At 35.3% G+C, this 14268-nt stretch overlaps 1 long non-coding RNA gene across 1 annotated transcript in view; it reads left to right on the top strand.

The window, feature by feature from the left end:
• Positions 1–2783: 2783 nt before the first annotated feature.
• The window catches only part of LOC111085650, an 18393-nt gene continuing 6908 nt past the window's right edge, over positions 2784–14268 (top strand). The window contains exon 1 of the long non-coding RNA XR_002610456.1: positions 2784–2861. This is a non-coding gene — a long non-coding RNA (uncharacterized LOC111085650). The remainder of the gene's footprint in view (positions 2862–14268) is intronic.

Here is a 14268-nt window from a genome sequence, read left to right as displayed (position 1 = left end):
ACTGTGTACTGAACAGTCATCTGGATTCTGTGGTTGCTTATATACACAGTTTATATGTGTGTGAATGAACTTTTCCACTCCTTTTCAAAAGAAAATGTATTAGTAGAAATTTTGCAATAGTGTTACTACAACAATTGGATATCATCTTTTCATTTCCAGAATAACACAACAGCTTCAGTCACAGAATACTGCTATTTTTTCTAGATTCATGTCAGAAAAATCAACAATATTTTTAGGATAAGAATAGGCCTGTTTTCTGACAATATGCTTAATACAAGCCAGATCACTAAATAATAAATCAAGTACATCTCCAGTAGTTATATTTTAGGAACTAAGAAGCACAGGAAAGTGAATTGAAAATGCCTTATTAATTAGCAATTTATTAAAAACATTCAGATGAAAATTCTAATCCTTTGCAAAAAAAGAAAAAAAAATTAAAACACTAACTCTTTGACTCTCCAAATGATCCCAATGAGGGCAAAATTACACAATGAATTTTCAAAATCATAAAAAATAAACTTTTAGTCATTTTTCCCCACATAATATTTGTTCAGTAAAAAAAAAAAAAATCCTATTTATTAAATCTTATACATTAAAATTTGAAAAGAAGCAAAAATTTTGATTTTTGGGTTAGTTTCAGTGCACTTCTAAGGAAATCATTAGTGTTTTAGAATTTCCTACATTTTTTTTTTCTGAGCATATTATGACACTTGTAGATCCTTTGAAGGAAAGTCGTAATAGTTTTGAAAAAAAAAAATAGTGCTCATTTGTCATTATAACCTGCATACAAGTGTAGTTTTATCAGTTTTTAACTAATCACTATTTCTCAACATCAGTTGTCATGGTCTGATGCAATTGCCTAAATCTCAACATCGAAAAGACATAGGCTGCTGGTCTAAATATGTCATGAAAGTTCTTTTACCAATTGCTTAAATTAAACTGTAAAAACAATGTATCCAGTTGAGCTGCAATTTCCACAGAGATCAGAACAAAGTAATAAAAGCTTAGTTTGGTCATATGTTGGTAGAAGAGAAGAAGCCTGTGAAGAATTTTCACTACAATTACAGTCCTGATTTTTTAAGCTTTCTTTATCCTTTTATACTTCATCTGAAGTTATAATTTTCCTGTACTAAAAATATAGTTCCAATAGGTATTTATCTCTTCAAATAAATTTATTCTAGTTTAGTGCTGCCCTCTTTATGTAAATTTATTTTGCATGCCACAAGCCTTTGAGTTCCCATGATCAATGTGGTTCAACCATGTCTCACATGTAAATCATCATGCGACAACCCTCCACCAGTAGGTGTGCAACACACTCTCCTAATGCCTGCAACTCCCTCTATTCGATTCTACCAAAGTATCACTTCAAGTTTTGGTAGAAAAAGGAAGCACTGGTGATTAGCAGGGAGGAAAGGTGGGAAGAGTAAGTTATAACTTCCTATATGGTACTTTACCTTCACTCATGTAAACATTGAATCCCACATTGAGTAGGTATAAAGACCAGTGCAAGGGAAAGAGAGAAGCATCCTTCGAAAGCATCCGAAAAACACCCTAAAAGGGGAGATCCTCACAGTTGATGATCATACATGGGAGACTGAACCACTTCTGTACCAGGTATACACTATGCCCACTGTGAAAAGAGGTGTCGTAGACATGGGCAGAAAATGGAATACATCCAAAAGAAAGAAAACAATGGTTAGACAGAGATCCAAACCACCTAATATCTGAATCTCAACCCCTGTGATGACATTAATGTGGGTGAGAGTAAAAAAGGATGTGCTTCAAGGTGTAGAGTGGCTAGGGTACAACGGATTGTACACGACAAGTCAACTGCATCCAAAGCTGAGCCATTGGGAACCGACATCCATGCGAGTGTAGGAAAGAGGATCATACTGTCTTCACCTCAAGTTCAGCAGACTGGAAGAAGATATCATACCCACCGATCTGTGAACAGGGCACATAATAACAAAGCAATAAAACATTTTACTGATCCGGGAACCCAACATCCAAATGATAAGAATAATAAAGATATCCCTGTATTGTGAAATATCCCATTCAAAACCAGTCAGACAGGAACCACCCCCAGCATAGTAACATACTCAGTATATGAAAAATCTTCAAAGAATAGTGCAAGAGGAAGAACTGTAGTAACCTACATGTTCATCCACCATGACCCACAACACGGTAGCAGTGAACATGAGTCCAATTGAGTGAGGGAATAAAGACACTTATAATACATGTGTGAGGACTTATGTTGATTGGTCAAACTCTGAATCCAAAACTCAGTGATTGAGAACCAACATCCATATGGGGGTAGGATGAGGGATCCCAATCAAATGAGTGAACTGCAATTTTGACAGCTCACTCCAAAGCTACAACATCCCCTCAGATAGACACCATTCAGAGATGGAGTGCCATTTTGGATGATATATCATCTTCTGCATCAACAGAACACCACTGCCCTACTCTTAACTGAATGGATTCATTATTGTTTGTATCATATATCACTATCACATTCAGGAGGATGCCTCCATGTTACACCACCCCAGCAACTTAAAACTGGAAAGAGGTAAGGACTCCCATACTCCACTGTAAGAAAACACAATGGAGAGTCTGGAGGAATGTCAACACTGGAGACAGTTAAACAGATGACCACAAAAAACCCTATTTTGAAAAGCAGATCACTCCCGATTTATTCAATCTAAAGAACTGCAGGGATGAGCAGCTATCCCCTTCTGCTTTACTCATGAAGTCCATGAGTTAGTATGGTCTGGAATGGGCATATTAACAAAGCAAATATATCATGAAGAAAAACCTATGAGTGATCTTGTGGAACACCCCATCTCAAGAGTGTGCATTTTGTGGCCATGGAAAGCATAACTGTTAAGACATCATAGCCTTATAGTGCAGATTTGATTAGTTTAAGTATACTTGAACAGGCACGACTTGCCACAAAGTGGAGTCCATAAAGAAAAAAAGGGGAAAAATAAGAAGTAGATATATACAAAAAAATAACTTCCCCAGTCACAGTCTCACCAAATTTTGAAGAATGGCAAGAGGTGGAAGACAATAATCCAGTGCACATAGTGAAAGATGAAGGTATGTGGTGTGGTCCACATGACCAATTGAAGAATTTCCTCCAATGGACGACAGAGATGAGACACCAGGGAAAAGATAAGGTGTTGAATCTGGTTGAGGGTGTAGGCCCAAAAAGAAGATCCAACATATGATTCAAAGGGATGGAGAACAGGTGCCATCCTGGTGATAAGTAACCACTGAAGAAAAGTCGAAATGGAGCATTACTAGATGAGAAGCTCCAAAACATTGGTAGGATAAGACCTCTTGGCCACTGACCAAAAGCCCTAAATCTTCCAGCTGATCAACCCACACAACCCGAAGGAATGTGTTCATGAAATGTGGAAAACCAGATGAGGAGGAGGAATCTGGACACCCGTGTCATATCTGACCACCAACACCAATTGATGACAAGGGTAGGAGGAAGGGTAATAAGAGATGACAAAGGATCCCTGCAAAATTTTACTGGTCGTGAAAAGCCCATGAAAGAGCCTGCTTATGAGCCTGACCTAAGGGGATAAGGGTTACCATGGAAGATCACATCCCCAAAAGCGATAGAACATCGTGAGCTGTAATCGAACTGAAAACCCATAAAACAGATTCAAAGAGGAGAAGGGCAGGACCATATGAGATGAGTGTAGAAAAAAAAACACCCAAATGAACAAGATATTGGATAGGTCACAGTAAGGACTTCTCCAACTTGATTAACAGCCCATTAGAGCCACCTCCAGGAACAGCTGATAAGGGTAACAAGCGGACTCCTATTTGGAAGGAGCAAACAGTAACCAGTCAATTAAAGAAAAAGGAAAGTGTAACCCAATAGCATATAAGTGATGAACAAATGCTCTGAATACTCAAAAAACATACCTGGCAGAAGCAAATTCGAAGGGCAGTGCACCAAACAGAGAAACCACCATGTGGGGAATAAACCAAAGAGACTGTTGTGAGTGACAAAATATCGGGATATGCAAATAATCATTCGCGACATACCTTTTTCTCATCAATAAACCTGGAGACAAAGTCCACCTAAGGGGGAGAAATGACTCCAAGGTAAAACTGGGAAGATTGAAAATAAAAATGTGGCAGGACAACAAACAGCCTGGAAAAAGATGGTGAACAGGTGCAATGGCCTGTAGAGACAGAAAATCTTGTACTTCCTTGGGCAGATGCAGACTGGTGGCAGAATCCCAAGTCATAGGGAAGGAAAAAGGGTACAAGGGACAAAGGAGGTGAGGAAAGAAATAGTAGGACAGGTCTCTCTGATAAAACCTAAAGAACCTATGGAACTGTAGTGAAAGATTGCCAAAGGGTAACAATATAATATAGTCAAGCTCCCACTGGACTGGAACCTTCTGGTTAGTCTCTGGTACTATTGGCAACATGCCCATCAACTTTAAATAAAATAATGAGATGAGAAACCCTTGAAGGAATATGAGAATGATTAGATCAGGACCAGGACAGGAAAGGAATAGGGGTGTGTCATGGCTCTAACTGCGAAAAATGTGCAACCAAAGAGGAAAGGGTCGAGTGTTGATACACAGATTACACACAAGATTCCAAAGTCTCAGATACATGACCAAAAACATGTCACAACCCAGAAAAACCCAACTACAGTGAAATCATGTGTGTAAAGTGAGAGCCAAAGATGACAAACAAGTCAACATGGAGGCAATAAGGAATCATAGAAAACAGGGAATTGGATAACATGTAACATACCTAAGAAATCATGTCAAAAAACGTTTTAGTAAACCTAGCTCATTCTGGAGGGGTAAAGAAAAACATGGCAAAATCTGGTGGTGTAAAAGTGTGTAAAGTGAGAGCCAAAGATGACAAACAAGTCAATATGGAGGCAATAAGGAGTCATAGGAAACAGGGAATTGGATAAAATGTAACATACCTGAGAAATCATGTCAAAAAACGTTTTAGTAAACCTAGCTCATTCTGGAAAGGTAAAGAAAAACATGGCAAAATCTGGTGGTGTAAAAGGCTATCGGCCTGAACAGGTTCAGCTTGTTCAGGATGATTAGTGGGGCAAGTTCAGAAGAAGAAGGCGGCTGACCCATATAACGATCAATCTCATGATGGATAATAGCAGAGAAATCCAATGATGGGTCTCCCCCACCTACAGCCTGTGAAAATAATGCTAAAGGTATTACACCCAAAGTGGGAACATGAACCTCAGAATTTATTGAAGAATTACGTAAATCAAACAAAAAATAAAGTACAGTTTGTAACAGAAATACTTTATGTGGAAGTTTTAAAGAATGTAGGAAGACATAGAAATCAGTAATTAAAACCAACAAAGATAAAAAGCATTTTTAATTAATTCTTGAAAAAAATGTCATAATGAAATCTTTTTGAAATTTCAAAGCTGTGTATTCATACATATATATCACATATAAAAATATCATTTTATTTACAAAAGTTACATAACCAGTAGAAAGTAATTCAGTTTCAAACTATTTCACTTTGTTAGTTTTTGCACTGAAATTTAACAAACCATATAACAAGTTTGTTGAACTGATGCATCCAGGTCTCAAAAAAGTTAAAGAGCAGTTGACTACCTTAGAACTTTGGTTTTTCTCAGCAATTATTTGATTTATAAAAATACAGCAAGAATGGATTAGATGTTGTATACACTGTTGGTAAAGTTGTAGTGAAATTTTTCTTAATCTAAACATAATTCATTAGCTTCTTAGTTGTTTCAATATTCAATGTGACATTCTAAGGCAGTGTTTCCCAACCTGTGGACCATGTCTACCTTAGGAGCCCATAGAAAATAGATGATGAGGGCCTACAAATGCTCATTAAAATCAAGGTATGTTTGCTTACAAAGGTTACCATTCTCAATCCCAAACTGATAGATCAGTATCATCAACCTGTGTTATCCCATAACATTTTTGACCTCAAAAAGTTAAAGGTCACATTTTCCTCATCAATGCTAGATTATTCTGTTTTTTTATTTGCAAAGCTTCCTGCAAATAAACTACCACCTGGTTAATAAAGAAAAGGCCAATAGGTTTAGCAATAGACCAAGCATTTTAGTTCACAGGATTATGTTAGCAAATATAGCTGTTTTGTGGCTGACATAAGAAATGGATAAAAATACAAATGAAAAGAAAATAAGTTTGAGTTTAATTGAATATTGTTCTGGCAATTCAAAGTTATGTTGTCCTTAATTTATTATGCATGAAACTGAACATAATCTATATCTGTATTAATTTAAAGAAAAAAGTATGTAGTGTTTGCATAAAGAGAAGCTCTGTGCTGTAAAGGTTAGGTAATGCACATAATTGCACTCACACAAAGTCCAAAAGATCCCTTTATGTGTAGTATGATTTTTTAAGCAAAAAGTTAATTTGATATTAGTAAAAGACATGCAGTGCAGAAAAAAATCAAGGAATTTTGTACATGCACCAGTTACAAAATACACTAGCTAATTCATTAAATAACAATTACTTTTATCTGTCCAACATGTATATTGTGGTGCTTTTATTGCACATTTTGCCCGAGAAGTTGTTAACAGGAATGGTGAAAAAATTAGCACTTTACCTTCTTATTGTCATTCACCTGGTTACTTCAAATATTTCACAATAAAAAAAAAAGTATTATGCTACTAATATGTTTGAAAAGGTCTCATAAAAAATTACAGGACAGGATATGTTAAATTACTATATCATGTTTAAAAAAGTAAATTATTTTGTATTCAGCATTAGATTGTGTTTGTGCTACAGATGATCATACATTTTATAAATTTCTTTTTAATCTACGTTCAAACTATACTAACTTCAACTTTACTTTGGACTGTTCAGTGTTTAGTTATGTTCTATATGTTGTACATGTATAAAAGTAATTGTTAAACTGAAATCAATAGAATTATATTTTCTTTCTCTATAGTATGTACAATACATAAATACAAAACTTTTGTGGAAATTAACAATCATTCCTCTGGGGAACTGCATAGGCCATGTTTTGATCCATCTGTATCTGTAGAGCAGATCAATATGTACGAGGAATTAATATACATGTAGACTAGAAGCATGCTGCTTCTAATTCACCAGAATGTCTTCTATACCTGTACCAGGTGTAGAAGTGCAATCATTTAATTTATGTACAAATTCCTCATCATTCCAAACATGGCTGTTGTATTAAATGTCCTTTATATGGGTAAGATGGTGATCAAACTCATGAACACGTGTATAAACTTTAAAGTTATACCTAATTGAATACGTATTTACATAAGTAGAAAAGTGTATGTTGTATATTAATATTATATACATTATTTTACTAATGTATTAGCAGTTACAGATTGACAGTATTCATATACAGTTATAAAGACATCTGGGACCAACCAATCAAAAATTGATACATATATTTTGATATTTTCTAAGGAGCTTTATGGATTGGATGATCGTGGACATACTATAAGAGAAAGGGGGTGTACAATATCTAAATTATTTTATTAACTATTATGCCTTCCAGTGTCAACCAATCAGAATTTTCCAGAAAATAACCTGTAATTTACAACTTATGATTGTATACTTTAAAAATATTTATGCAATTTAAATTTAAGTCATGGGATCACATGCAGAAAATGTCTATAAGTAAAGCTCACCAATGTTTAGATGCATTACAAGCAGAATAAAGTAATAAATCTATATATGCATCTTTATTTAGTGTTACTGCATACTTTATTTCTAGGTTATGTGTTACAAAAACTCCTACAACTACTTATAACACAATTAAGTCCAGGAGTAAAATTTTTATTTTCACTCTCACACTTGGAATGGAAAAGATATAACATATACTGATCTACAGTTAAAAAATATCAGCAATAAATAAATGCCAAAGATTTACTAAAGCAGTCATCAATTAATGAATGCTGCATTAAATCATGAAAATTGATCTTAGGCATTGTGTGACTTATAAGTTAAACAAGACACTTAACAACACATTTCTTCCTGTAAACACGCACGTGTATTAATTTTATTGAAATTTTAGTAAATGAAACTTATTCTTCATCACCATGAGATGTTAAGATAATCCCTTTTATTTGACAAGATATATTAACTCAAAACAACCTCTTAAATAAGTAAACTCAAACCATTACTTAATAAAACAGTCGTTGCTATGACAGCTTAAATACAGGCTAATTACAAGCCATTTATAGGGCACCTAAAGAATTTTATGAATAATAATTTACATTTATACATAAGAAAGTTACTTTTAAAATGCTGCCACCTGCTGTTTGAAAACAAGATGCTACACTAACAGACTGGCAAGTGGAAACTCATGTTGAATATTAAATAAACCTACATGCATCTAATAAGTTCATGAAATAAATAAGTTCCTTCAATTTATAGTTGGATTAATTTAGACAGGTTCATTTAATTCCATTAACAATGTTAACTAGCTGTAGCTCCAAATAAAAAAAGTTACATATATATATATATTTATGGACACGCACGTGCACCTAAGTGTTCTCCCAGGTGGTGGCTAGACAGGTATTCAGGATGAGAGCACAAAGCATTGTCCTGTACCTGTCAGTGGAAAATTCTCAGTGGAGCAGACCAGTAATTAATTAAAACTGGACATATTCCTATGACTAAAATCTTGATCATCCAAGACTGAAAAGGCCATCAAAGTCACAAAACCAGACTTGTCAGCAGCCACGCAGGGAGAATCAAAAAGAGTTAGGTAGTTTTGAGGATGAGCTCAACAACTTGAGGTGAATATGAAAGAAATACCATATAAGAAAAATTAAAACTAAGCTGTATGGTATATCCCCTCATTGTTGGAGATATGAGAAATCATTTATAAAATGGTGATCATGTCTCTGATGTCTCCAAAAGCTATGCAAAGTCACACACGTGGAGTGAGGAAAGGTACCAACTCAGGCATAATCTGCCACATAATGGCATCCTCTGTCCAGTTCCGGAAAGAATAACATTCTCATGGAGCCCTAGAGCAGAGGGTGGAATAGCGTTTATGACAATTGCAGAGTAAAAATGAAGCATAAGAGTGTCATGACTGGATAAAACCAGTTAAACATGGAATCTCAGGTTACACAAGAGCTGCAAAGATTTTTCATATCTTTAAGAATAAAAGGGCATGTCTGTTTGTCTGTGTGTGTGTGTAACTGCCATAACTCCAAGAGGAAAGAACCTAGAAACCTGAAATTTTGTAAACATACTAAGTGGGCCCTGATAGTGTGCACCTAGGTATTATTACTTATCCACATGCGTGCTTGCATGCAAATTTTTTTAATGAGGCAAGGTAGCAAAAAACCACAAAGAAGAGAAGTGGTTCCTTATATTACAAATACAAATCACAGACAGACAGATATACATGTGTATATACATGAGCAAGCGCCCATGCATGTCTGTATGTGTGTGATCGCCATAGCTTCAAGAGGAAAAACCTAGAAACCTGAAATTCTGCACCCACAATAAGTGGACTCTGAAGGCATGTAACTGGGTATTATTACTTATCCATACACATGCACATCTTTTTATGAGGCAAGCTATTGAAAAACCACATAGAAAACAACTGTGACTGCCATAGCTTCAAGAAAAAAGAACCTAAAAACCTGAAATTTTGCACCCATACCAGGTGAACTCTGAGGGTGTACATCTGAGTATTATTTATCTTATCCACTTGCATGCTCATTTTTTAATGAGACAAGCTAGCAAAAAACCACATACAAAAGAAGTGGCTCCTTCTATAATAACTTCTAATATATATATAGAAAAGCCAATGCATTTTGGTAACAATGCATTCCAACTATGGCTTTTATGTCATGTTTTATAGCAAAAAAAAGTATACAAGTTATACTTTTTATGCTAAAATGGGTACAGAATACACACACTATTAACCTAATAACCCAAGCAAAGCTGGGTACTTTTGCTAGTGTGTGTATAACAGTGTAATTGAACTTACCTATTAGGGATTACACCTGGCTTGGACTATCATCACAGAAGGTAAATGAAATCATGGAGCTGAAGAGACAGCTGATTTGATGTGAGTAAATTTACAAATGTATTCAGAGTCATTCATATATTGACTTGCAGAATTTCTTCCAATAGGCACTGTGACCAGAACACAAAAGACATCAACAAATGTCAAATTTGGCAAGATGAAACCCAAACTACACTTTTAAGGTGACAGGTATATCACAGTGATAAAGACAATCAATATTGATGGCCCATATGTTAATATTTTTGAATAAAGATCTGAAGAATATAACTTGTCATGAGGTACAAAAACACCTTTTTCAAGGGCCCTAGGATGATTCAGTGGACATGAGATAATAATAAATAGCCCTGATGGGTCACAAAAAATGACAATGATAATTTTGATAATTCATGACAGGTAACACAATGGGTGTGAAACTAGTTATCCTCCCTCACAGCCCATATCTTAGATAGTAAGGTTGTGATTGTAGAACCTTCCAAGAAAAAGAAGGGCCATGATGCATAGATATCTGAAGGTCTTGTACCTGATCCAAGCAAAAGTAAAAAATACATCTTGAGGGAAAGAGGATAAAGCAATCAAGTTGCTAGGGGGTTCACAATGAGAAATTAAGAAATGTAACACTACATCGAAGTCCCACTTTGGACAATGTCCAAGAACTCAGGGGAATTGTAGATGAAAAGCTTGGAAACAAATACAACAAAATTGAGAACAAACAAGATGTGAATAGTGACAGCTTGTGGTTTATTTATAAGCTCCCATGATGGTAATGGGATTGGTTCCCAGAGAGAAAGATGAAAAACAGTAAGAACACAGTGGGCAGGCAGAGAGGAGTAGGCATAAAGGAAGAGATTCTTCCAAATTTAACACAAAATATTCACTACCAGTGAATTTAGATCCAGTACTAGAGACCAGTATAATGGAAGAATATGGCTATTTGCCATTGTAAAGGCATCGATCAATGGACAACCTAGCCATTCGTATAACCACTGAAAGTCAAACAGTGGAGAGACCACTGTATGATAAGCCAGCAATCTTGAAAAAGAGAATCTGCCAAAATGTTTATCACAACTGGAAAATGAAAAGTCTGGAATTAATTATTCTGATATAACAGGGCTATGGTCAAATGCTACTTGGAGGCATAATCCCATCAGAGGTAGTATATGCAAGCCTGAACCAAGGGAAGAAAGTTGTGAAACATGAAGCTATCACCTTCAAAGTAGAAAGGACGTCTTCGGTGAAAGGAGTAAAATAAGTTTGTGCACAAAAAATTCCATTGTTTGAAGCATCATAGCAGATGGCTGAAGAATCCCCTGAACATTATTGACCCAAAATTCCAGATGGACAAACATTGAATTGGTACAACTGAGAATAATCTAACCAAGAAACATAGAAAATTAAGTGTACAACAGAGCAAGAAAAAGCCAATTGTCTATTTAAAGTGGAAATTGATGTTAAGTCAATGGAGATGAGTGGCTATGGCCCTGACTACTTGACAGAAGACATGTACATATAGCCAAAGCCAGGCTAAATGAAAAAGCCATGAACTAATCACCTCTTGATGACAAAAACAAAGAAAATAGGTTGCAGATGAATGAATCAAGATATGAAGATTAAAATCTTGGAAATTAACCTTTATCATCCAGATCAATCACAGGTCTCCAACCTCTCAATTTTTCCAAAAAATTTGAAGAAGTTAAAGAATTTTCTCTATTAACTGAAGTGTCTTCATCAGGGAGAGGAAACAAGGGTAGGTACAAAGCTTACAGAATGCATGTCAACAAGAAAAATCTAACTTGTGTCAGGAAAGCTTATGTAGTTTCTCTGGCATTTGTGCAATAAGTCATGTGAAAGGTGAGAGAATGGAGAATTTTGGATAAGATAATATCTATAATGCATTACATAAAGGACATTCAAAACCTGATTTGAATTTGGCATTTAGAAATTCAAAGTAACCTATATATACTAAAACTAATATACACACATTCATACATAATACCATATTGTATAAATACTTTTGTAGAGATGTAGCTCTCATAAAAAGTGGACACTGTACAGTATAGCATGTATGATAACTTTATACATTGTCCTTTCTTTGACTGATACTGTCTTTAGAACACAAATACACTTTTTTTTGCTACCTCATGTTTTCAGACAAAAATACTTAGCACTTGGCAATAAGCAATACAAGTCTTTGAGCCTTGATTATACACTGCACATATTTTTCACTAAATAAATGTTTATTTACTGTTTTTATTTGACCTGAATTATTGCATAAGTAATAGTATGAACTCACACAACAGATTATTTTCTCTATATTTATTATGGTGCAGGGTTGAGAACATTATATCAAAACAATTTTGAATATGCAAATTAACAAGTCATGTGATAACCACAGCTAATATAAAGCCAGTGGAACAGCATGTATGAGGATTACATTCTGACATTTCATGAGTAGGGGTGATGCCACCAAATATTTATCAGTTTTGGGAACAGAATGTAACAGCCCTTTCCAATACAAAGTATTCATATACTCAGATCATAAAGATACGTTCAGATTGGGGATTTGCAATTTCCTAGATGGGTATATCTCTTCTGCTTAATATAATCGGAAAACAAAGGAATATGGATCAACGTAAGACAGCAGTACCATCAAGGAGGAGGTCTGCAACAAGTTATACCCCAACCATGGTAAGCTAAGTGCAGCATCTTGTAAGAGGAGAGAATTCATGAACATGAAGATGAGCGGCAAAAGCCATCCACCTGCCACAAGCAACAACACACAACATAATCAAAAAGGGTCTCCATCTCGTAATGAGACCAACAGGGTATGAATTCCCAAAGATAAGGGTTCAAGCCATACTTCCTGTTCAACCATCACATACTTCAAACAGCTAGAGAATGAAACAGATATTCATGCTGTTGGTCCATACGATTAAATGCCAGTCAAGTCACCAGGCCTGGCACGTAAGAATTTCTCAGATAAGAATGTTAAAACGAATGCTAGTTTTGTTTTCTTCTAGAAGTCTGTGCAAAGCTGCACGAGGGCTAACTGCGCTAGCCATCCCTAATTTAGTAGTGAAAGACTAGAGGGAGGGCAGCTAGTCATCACTACCCACCACCAACTCTTGGGCTACTCTTTTATTAACGAATAGTGGGATTGACAGTCACATTATAATGCCCACATGGCTGAAAGGGTGAGCATGTTTGGTGAAACAGGGATTTGAATCCACAGATTGCAAATTGAGTGCCCTAACCACCTGGCCATGCCAGGCCTATAGACATTGGAAATCATCAATATTTTGTACACTAGGTGAATTATGTAAAGTATGCAGGAAGGATTAATGTGGTTTGGTCATGACAGTCTTACTTTCGCAATGGAAAGCATGTTATTGTCAAGATACTCATTTCTCAGATTGTGAATAATCAGATGTGCTGAAATTGTCAGTAACGATGTGATAAGGATCCAAAATCATTTTAATATGATGTACTCAATCTTCTGTATTCTACAGTGATATGTAAATATGAAATAAATTATATTAGTTCTACATATACTTACACAACCTAAATATCCACTCCACTTGGGAAAACAAAATCCACCACATTGTCAAATCATCAGTGCTTTATAGATTTAACTTCACTAAAATACAAATTTTCCATTTGTTGTCACACACACATTGCACTAACAGAAATATAAAGTAAGTAGTTACTTATAACCATTATGCATTAAGATGAGGGATATAACAATATATTGCCATATTTTGTAAAATGACTGGTACAGATACATAGCTTATGTATTGAGATACAACAATAAATATGCAAATGTATGTTTACATTTTTGATCTGCCACAATTATTCATCTACAAATGCAAATCATAAAAAAAGGCTTAGCTCTATGATCCTGTGGTTGTAGTAAATTGTACATGGTATATCCCAGTATGCAATGTGTATGTGTAGTATGCAATGCCAAGTGGCAAACTGCATTTACATCAAGGTGAAAAACAAGAACCTGAAATCAGAGCTCTTCGATGCTTTATAGATCAGCAATGTGGAAATATTTTGAATTCCCTGTCACCACAGAAAATTACTCAACCAAACTTTGAAAAAATAATGTTTATAATGCATGCAAAGTCTACTATAAAAACCAACTCTCCACTGCATACAAGACAGACGAACGGATTCTAAAGGATATCGTTTACAAAAATACTACACCAAAGAAAC

The sequence above is a fragment of the Limulus polyphemus genome, unplaced genomic scaffold, assembly GCF_000517525.1.
Source record: "Limulus polyphemus unplaced genomic scaffold, Limulus_polyphemus-2.1.2 Scaffold528, whole genome shotgun sequence".
Lineage (NCBI taxonomy): Eukaryota > Metazoa > Arthropoda > Merostomata > Xiphosura > Limulidae > Limulus > Limulus polyphemus.
This window is presented reverse-complemented; position numbering and strand designations above follow the sequence as displayed.